The sequence below is a fragment of the Aquarana catesbeiana genome, linkage group LG03, assembly GCF_042186555.1.
Source record: "Aquarana catesbeiana isolate 2022-GZ linkage group LG03, ASM4218655v1, whole genome shotgun sequence".
Taxonomy (NCBI): domain Eukaryota; kingdom Metazoa; phylum Chordata; class Amphibia; order Anura; family Ranidae; genus Aquarana; species Aquarana catesbeiana.
Genome location: NC_133326.1, coordinates 416,936,149 through 416,945,343, shown reverse-complemented (window position 1 = coordinate 416,945,343; position 9,195 = coordinate 416,936,149).

Below are 9,195 nucleotides of genomic sequence, written 5' to 3'. Positions count from 1 at the left end.
GTTGGATGGGTTTTTTTTTTTGCAGGTGCACACGGCATATAAGTCTGTATTATGTCTCTATCGTCCAGACTGATTTACCTGAGACTGAAGAAGGTCAACACTGTTTACAAATTATCTACCCAGGTAACATTTGTGAATGGGCACAATGGTTCATTTCTCAAGATTTAAATACCTCTTGGCGTATGCGCCCCTCTATGCAGTCCTCCCGTCTTAATGAGTAATCGGCTGGATACAATTTTATCCTGGAACATTAGGGGCTTGCGTGATCCTACAAAAAGGACTGCCCTGTTCTCTTTTCTTTCACAGCAGAACCCCACCATTATATGTCTGCAGGAGTCACATCTCACCAGAGACTCCATACAATTATTACATATGTCTAAATATCCTGTGCAATACCACTCTGTACATACCAACTACTCCAGAGGAGTTAGTATCCTTGTGGCCAGATCTGCTGCATTTACTAAACAAGATGTGCAAGTGGACTCTGAGGGCAGATTTGTTTTTCTTATGGGGGTATGGGAATCTCAAGCCTGTATTATTGCTAATATATATGTGCCCCCACCTTTTGCATTGACGGTATTGCAGTGTCTGGCTAGATTTTTGGCTAGGCACCCGCATATACCAGTATATGTTTGTGGCGACTTTAACAGTGTAATGGACTCTTCTCTTGACATACATAGGAAATATTGTCCTCAGGGCCCTAGGAAATGTACTCCACTGGCTGGGTTTATAGGTGAGATGGGGTTGGTGGACTTATGGAGGTGTAAGTTTCCCTTGCGAGCCCAGTACTCATGTCATTCCCCGACACATTCAGCACTATCTCGTATAGACTTTGCATTAGGAAATGATCTAACATATCGATATGACCCGAAAGTAACATATCTGGCTAGGGGATTGTCTGATCATTCCCCGGTGCAGCTTACCCTAAACTTTCATAAAACTCCCCTACCTGTGCACTGGAAGCTGAACCCCTTTTGGCTGCAGCTATTTACTGATGCAGATAAAATGCAGATGCACATTAAATATTTTCTTGAAACTAACAAACCTTCAGCTGCGCCGGGGGTGGTTTGGGACACTCTCAAGGCATATGTCAGGGGTATGTGTTTAAAAGAAATTAACACCATAAAAACAAATAGCAGACAATGGGCAAAAGATGCCGCTCGGGCAGTGGAGAGGGCGGAGGAATTGTTTCTGCGATCTCCAACACCTGAACATGAGCGGCAATGGACGGACGCACAAAAATTACATCGTACTTTACATTTACAACAAGCAGACAACAAGAGGTTTTTCACATCCCAAACATACTTTGAGGAAGGGGAAAAAACTGGCCACATGTTGGCTATGATAGCCAGGTCACAACAACCACCTCAAGTAATTCACAGCATCACAACACCTTTATTACAGACTGTCACAGATACACCGTCTATACTGAAGGAGTTTTCCTCCTTCTACCAAGATCTCTACTCCTCAAAGGTGTCTTATCCTGAAGAGGATCTGACACAATTTCTGGATCATATTACTCTACCCCAGCTACAGGATACAGACAGGCAGCTTTTAAACGCTCCTATTAATATTGAGGAACTGCATACTGCACTAGCTTCATTCCCAAACTCAAAGGCCCCAGGTAATGACGGATTGCCCATAGAGCTATACAAAAAATTTGCAGGAATACTCATGCCGGAACTACTTCATACATTAACAGAAACGCTTAACACAGATTCCTTGCCGAGATCCATGTATGAAGCGGTGGTGGTAGTTATACTAAAGCCCGGAAAAGAACCTGATAAACCTGAGTCATACAGACCTATATCATTGTTAAATACAGATCTAAAAATTCTTACAAAGGTAATTGCCATGAGACTCTCAAAAGTGGTCTCTAAATTAGTCCATCCGGACCAGTCTGGCTTCATACCAAATAGATCTACGGCAAACAATCTCCGGCGTCTCTATCTCAATATGCAAATACCCACCGATAATCAAGGACAGAAAGCTATCCTCTCACTTGATGCCGCTAAGGCGTTCGATAGCGTTGAATGGGACTACTTGTGGAAAATATTAGAAAAATTTAATCTGGGGGATAAAATAATTACCTGGATTAAATTATTATACAAGGCCCCTAAGGCATGTATTAGGATAAATAACACCTTGTCTTCTTCCTTTGAACTTTATAGGGGAACCAGACAAGGATGTCCCCTTTCTCCATTGCTCTTTGCTCTAGCCATAGAACCTCTGGCGGCAGCCATAAGAGGGAACCCAGACATAGTGGGATTCAGACGGGGTGAAATAGAGGACAAATTGGCATTATATGCTGATGATGCACTTTTATTTCTGGGTGACACCTCCACCTCACTGATCAAGCTAATGGAATTAATACACACATTTGGAACCTTTTCCGGGTTCACAATAAATTGGGACAAGTCCACACTACTACCCTTAGATCCACTAACAGGGCCCCTACCTCAGATAGCTGAACAGATCAAAATAGTTGATAAATTTAAATACCTAGGAATAATTATACACCCTAACCTAGAATATTATATAAAGCTAAATATAGGCCCAATACTTAAACAATTTCAGGAAAAAACCACCAGCTGGATTAAATTGCCACTCTCCGTAGTCGGCAGATGCAATTTGATAAAGATGATATGGAATCCACAAATACTCTATGCACTCCACAACGCCCCCGTCTGGATCCCTGTCCACATATTTAAGAGATGTAACACCATCTATCGTGCATTAATATGGAGGAAACAGGTTCCAAGAATAAAACTAGAGACCTTACAAGAGGCTAAGGACTCGGGGGGACTGGCGGTGCCAAATTCGTTTCTTTACTTTATAGCAGCTCAGATGCAACATCTGACGGGCTGGCTCTGCCCTGAGCCCTCTGACCCCATCCGCAATATTGTGTGCACTCAGGTGTCATGTGGCGAACTTGTGGAGTGCTTAGAGGCTGGTGAACTGGGAGCACTGACTCAATACCCTACGCTACAGCTTATAGACAAAGTATGGAACAAAACAAAACAACATCTTCAGTACACGGGTTATACAAACTGGTCTCGTATTTGGAATAACAGAAACTACCTAGAATTAAACAAATTGGAAAATTTCTCCAATTGGTTAGCTAGGGGAGTGAAATATATCCCACAACTATATTGCGGGGGCATATTGCGTGATTTTCAATCACTCCGTACAGAATTTAACTTACCAAACACCTCATTTTTCCAATACCTGCAACTTAGGCATGCTATAACAGCACAGGCTGTGGTGTCCACTTGGGAGCTATCCAGGTCCCCGGTGATTACACAGCTGATCTTGTCTTCATCCCGAAAGGGACAAATTTCCTCTCTGTACGGCTCTCTTCTGGGCCACGTGTCTAAAGCGATGGCTCTGAATTGTAGAGCTGGATGGGGAGCAGACATAGAGCATATCTCAGATGAGGAATGGACTACCATATTAGATAATGTACTTAAAATATCACTGTCCTCATCTCAAAGACTCACTCAATTATTTATTATACATCGCACCTACCGCACACCTGAGAAATTACACAGATGGCGCAGGAGGGAGAGTCCGCTGTGTCCTCGCTGTCTTGTGGACACTGGTACACTTGTTCACATGCTGTGGAAATGCCCAAAATTGCATAGATATTGGGCGGAAGTGATTAGTACCATTAATAGTATCTAGAATCTTATGCCGCGTACACACGGTCGGACTTTCCGGCATACTTGGTCCGGCGGACCAGAGTGTGCCGGACAATCCGCCCGTGTGTGGGCGGCGGCGGACTTTTCCGGCGGACTTCTTCCCAAAAGCCCGCCGGACCTAGATTTTAAACATGTTTGAAATCTTTCCGTCGGACTCAGTTTCGGGCGGAAAGTCCGCTCGTGTGTGTGCTGGTCCGACGGAAAGCCCGCTCGTGTGTAGGCTGGTCCGACAGACCAAATACGACACGAGGGGATGGTATTGCATCTCGCGCTCGCTGCAATAGGAAAAACAAATCTTCCTATTGCGGCGAGCGCGGGGCATACCAGGCCCTTAGGTCTGGTATGGATTATAAAGGGGAACCCCGCTACGCCGAAAAAACGGCGTGGGGTCCCCCTAAAATCCATACCAGACCCCGATCCGAGCACACAGCCTGGCCGGTCAGGAAAGGGGGTGGGGACGAGCGAGCGCCCCCCCCCCCTCCTGAACCGTACCAGGCCGCATGCCCTCAACATGGGGGGTGGGTGCTTTGGGGGAGGGGGGCGCCCTGCGCCCCCCCCCAAAGCACCTTGTCCCCATGTTGATGAGGACAAGGGCCTCTTCCCGACAACCCTGGCCGTTGGTTGTCGGGGTCTGCGGGCGGGGGCTTATCGGAATCTGGGAGCCCCCTTTAATAAGGGGGCCCCCAGATCCCGGCCCCCCACCCTATGTAAATGAGTATGGGGTACATGGTACCCCTACCCATTTACCTAGGAAAAAAGTGTAAGTAATAAAACACACTACACAGGTTTTTAAAATATTTTATTAAACAGCTCCGGGGGGGGGGATCTTCCTCCGGCTTCGGGGGTCTTCTTCCGGCTTCGGGGGTCCCTCCGCTTCATCTTCTCCCGGCGTCCGGTTGGTTCTTCTCCGCTCTCCGGCCTCTTCTCCCGGTGTCGCAGGTCTTCGGCCGGCCCCTCCGCTCTCTTCATGTAGCTCTATTGCGAGCGGAGGTCCGGACTTCTGGGCTTCTTGGCTTCTTGGCTTCTTGGCTTCTTGGCTTCTTGGCTTGGCTTGGCTTCTCTTCTCTTCCCCCAGATGTTGACACGACGCTCTCTCCGGCTGGACTGGTTTCTGAGGGCTGCGTTGTGACTTATATAGGCGGAGACCCCGCCCCCATATGATGTCACAGTCCCTGGGCATGCTGGGACTGTGACGTTTTAGGGGGCGTGGTCGGGGGGCGTGGTCGACCACGCCCCCTAAAACGTCACAGTCCCAGCATGCCCAGGGACTGTGACATCATATGGGGGCGGGGTCTCCGCCTATATAAGTCACAACGCAGCCCTCAGAAACCAGTCCAGCCGGAGAGAGCGTCGTGTCAACATCTGGGGGAAGAGAAGAGAAGAGAAGCCAAGCCAAGCCAAGAAGCCAAGAAGCCAAGAAGCCCAGAAGTCCGGACCTCCGCTCGCAATAGAGCTACATGAAGAGAGCGGAGGGGCCGGCCGAAGACCTGCGACACCGGGAGAAGAGGCCGGAGAGCGGAGAAGAACCAACCGGACGCCGGGAGAAGATGAAGCGGAGGGACCCCCGAAGCCGGAAGAAGACCCCCGAAGCCGGAGGAAGATCCCCCCCCCGGAGCTGTTTAATAAAATATTTTAAAAACCTGTGTAGTGTGTTTTATTACTTACACTTTTTTCCTAGGTAAATGGGTAGGGGTACCATGTACCCCATACTCATTTACATAGGGTGGGGGGCCGGGATCTGGGGGCCCCCTTATTAAAGGGGGCTCCCAGATTCCGATAAGCCCCCGCCCGCAGACCCCGACAACCAACGGCCAGGGTTGTCGGGAAGAGGCCCTTGTCCTCATCAACATGGGGACAAGGTGCTTTGGGGGGGGGGGCGCAGGGCGCCCCCCTCCCCCAAAGCACCCACCCCCCATGTTGAGGGCATGCGGCCTGGTACGGTTCAGGGGGGGGGGGGGGCGCTCGCTCGTCCCCACCCCCTTTCCTGACCGGCTAGGCTGCGTGCTCGGATCGGGGTCTGGTATGGATTTTAGGGGGGGCCCCACGCCGTTTTTCGGCGTAGCGGGGTTCCCCTTTATAATCCATACCAGACCTAAGGGCCTGGTATGCCCCGCGACGGGGCTCGCAAGGTGTCAATCTAGCCGATAAAAGCGGCAAGATTGACATCCTTTTCTAGTCCCGTCGCACCTGAGTCACGTTCAAAATGAACGGACTTGTCCGTGTGTGGGCAAGTCCGTTCATTCTGAAAGTCCGCCGGAACTCCGGCGAAAGTCCGTCGGAAAGACGGGCGGACTTAGCCCGCCGGAAAATCCCGGCGTGTGTGGGCAAGTCCGTTCGTTTTAAAGTCCGGCGCACCTGGCGGACAAAGTCCGTCGGAAAGTGTGCCGGACCAAGTAGGATAGAAAGTCCGCTCGTGTGTACGCGGCATTAGACTCACTACAGACCCTAAACTCTGTTTGCTGGGTTGGTTGGATGAGGAACAGTACACACCCCATACATATATTGCCATCCTCAGAACTTTATTCTAGCTAGGAAACTCATCGCCAGAAAATGGCTATCTATAACGGCCCCCACACATACAGAATGGATTACATCCGTAAATGATTCTCTTATTAGAGAACAACTCACCTATAAGCATAGAGGTAGCCCACAAAAATTTGAATCTATCTGGGAACCCTGGTTAGACACCCCGGACTGGCTCCATTGCGACTGGTTCAAAATAGAATCTTAGGCGGTAGACCGACATCAATAAATACACCAAGTTAGTTTATGACACTGAAGAAGAAAGTCTGCGATGGAGCAGTGATACAAGAGTGTTGGGACCTGCAAAGATTTAAAGGTTTATGTTGTGTTATACCCAATGGGTACTGTTTGTTATAGAGCATACTTACCGCCTCCGCTGTTTAAGGGTTAGCGGTAACAAACTCCACTCAGAGGCCCCCCCCTTTTTTTTTTTGGGACCGAAAGTGGAGAGAAATAGTATCCTATTAAGAGGACATAAAGGTTGTTTTTGTTTTCCTTTTTAAAAAAAAAGGGGGGGGAAATAAAGAATAAAGTAAAAAGAATGAAGAAACACTACCACAAATGCCTTATTACACATATACATCTTTTATTTCTGATATGAAACTACAAAGCATGTTATTATATATGAGTGACACAATGTACAGATATTTGTGGTCAGATAAATATGCTTAATATATGTCCTTAAATACTACTGAAAAACCTTTGTATGGTTCTTTGATTTTTGTTTTTATTTTTTGTTTTTGATTTTCAATAAAAATTATCTGATTAAAAAAAAAAGAAATGAGGCCGAGCCCTGGGGCACGCCGTAATGAATCGGTGCATCAAAGATGCAACTGGATTCGAAACGGAGCACGGTAAGTGAGGATGTAACATATCGTTTACCATGACGGAGGCTCGAATCGGTCGTGCTGTTTGTAGCGACTGACTGCGAATCGGACTCCGGAGCATGTACTGAAATGTGGCCCATCCTGGGGCACGCCGAGACGAATCGGTGCATTTCCATGCGACTGAATTCATGTCGGAACGTGATACGTGGAATGAAATGATAACCATGACAGAGGTACGAATGACTGATAATAACGTAACTCTGGAGCATGTATAGAAATGAGGCCAATCCTGGGGCACGCCGAGACGAATCGGTGCATTTCCATGCGACTGAATTCATGTCGGAACGTGATACGTGGAAATGAAATGATAACCATGACAGAGGAACAAATGACTGATAAAACGTAACTCTGGAGCATGTATAGAAATGAGGCCATAATAACTGGGGCACACCGGAACGAATCGGCGCACCTTTTGGTGCGACTGGATTCGAATCGGAGCGCGGTAAGTGACTGAAATGAGAAATGATTTGAAATGTCAGAAATGAGTCTAGAAATGTTTCAGAAATGAGAAATGGTTGGTATCGAACTGACTTGATTCGATAAATTGCAAATTGCGACTCGCTATGGCTGTCTACGACGCATATGTATATTTTTTTTTTTTTTTTTTTTTCATTTTTTAAATGCCGACATGCTAGAAATGAAGCGACGTCTGCGTCGCGGTGCTGTCGAAATGGTAACATATCGAAAGTACGAGCGATTACACATTGCAGTTGTAAAATGTGAGTGAAAACGAAATTTGAAATCACGGTTTAGTGACATGATATGAAAACGAAAAGTCCGACGGGACCTTACCTGCGACAGCCCAAGCCAGACGCGTGGTACAACTACGAACGAAAACGCGGACTTCGAAAGTTTTGAGTACGGAATATCGAATACGGGAACTTGCGAGGCAAGAACTTGCGGACGCTGGTATATCGAATAGTCGGCCTGGTGACGTATATCGCGCACAGGAAACCGACAAGCACCACAGGTGAGCGGGCTGCTTAAGTACCCCCCCGGGCTCCTCCATAAATTCAGGCCACCATACTGGCCTTCCTACATATACACACATATATATATATATATACATATATATATATATATATATATATATATATATATAATATATATATATACACATATATAATATATATATATATATATATATATATATATATATATATATGTGTGTATGTATGTATGTATGTATGTATATATATATATATATATATATATATATATATATATATGTATATGACGTCCATATATATATATATGTGTGTGTGTGTGTGTATATATATATATGTATATGACGTCCGTATGACGAAACACGTAAGGTGGGACTATCTTGGCACGCACAACGTCACTTCCGCATAACCGTGGTTCCGGATACTAGGCCGGTGGAACGCAAGCGGTAGTTTTTTTCAGTAGCGCTGCGTCCCCGGACCGTGTGAGCCTGCGAGCTCCCTCTCTGTCATTCTATTTCATTTTTTGGTTTATATTGTTTAAATGGATTCAGTCATGGGACTGTAATATATAAATAAATTATTTATTAGAAACAAAGTTACGCTATGAAGGAATCTTTTTTATTTTTTACCTAAATACATGAAAGTGGATGCCTGGCTGGGATCTGTGCTACAGAAAAGGGGCAGTGAGTCCTCCCTCCTTCTCAACAAGTGGTTCTCCTGGATTGGGCTGAGTGAAGAGTACTGGCACCAGGGAGATCGGGGCGATTAAAGGCTGAGGATTTACGCCTCATACCCCTGCAGGGGGCAGGGAGCTCCGGTGAGTGCAATCACATTGGGGGAAATTGCCCAAAAAATTACTGCGGGGTTCTCCATTGTTAAAGAATAATAATCGTCTGGAAAGACGCTACACGATTTATTACACTGCAATCATATCACTATTTTGAACTTTTTGCACTATACAGCAGTTGGGACTAGATATATCATTTTTTGAATATTGTCTGAATATTTTTTAATTTTAATTTTTGTGATGAATTAATCTTTTTATGTAAACATTTCTATATATCAGATTGTTTTGAATTTTTTTAGATATTTGCACATTATTGCACTGTGTGGGTTGCACTGTGGTTTGACAACCAA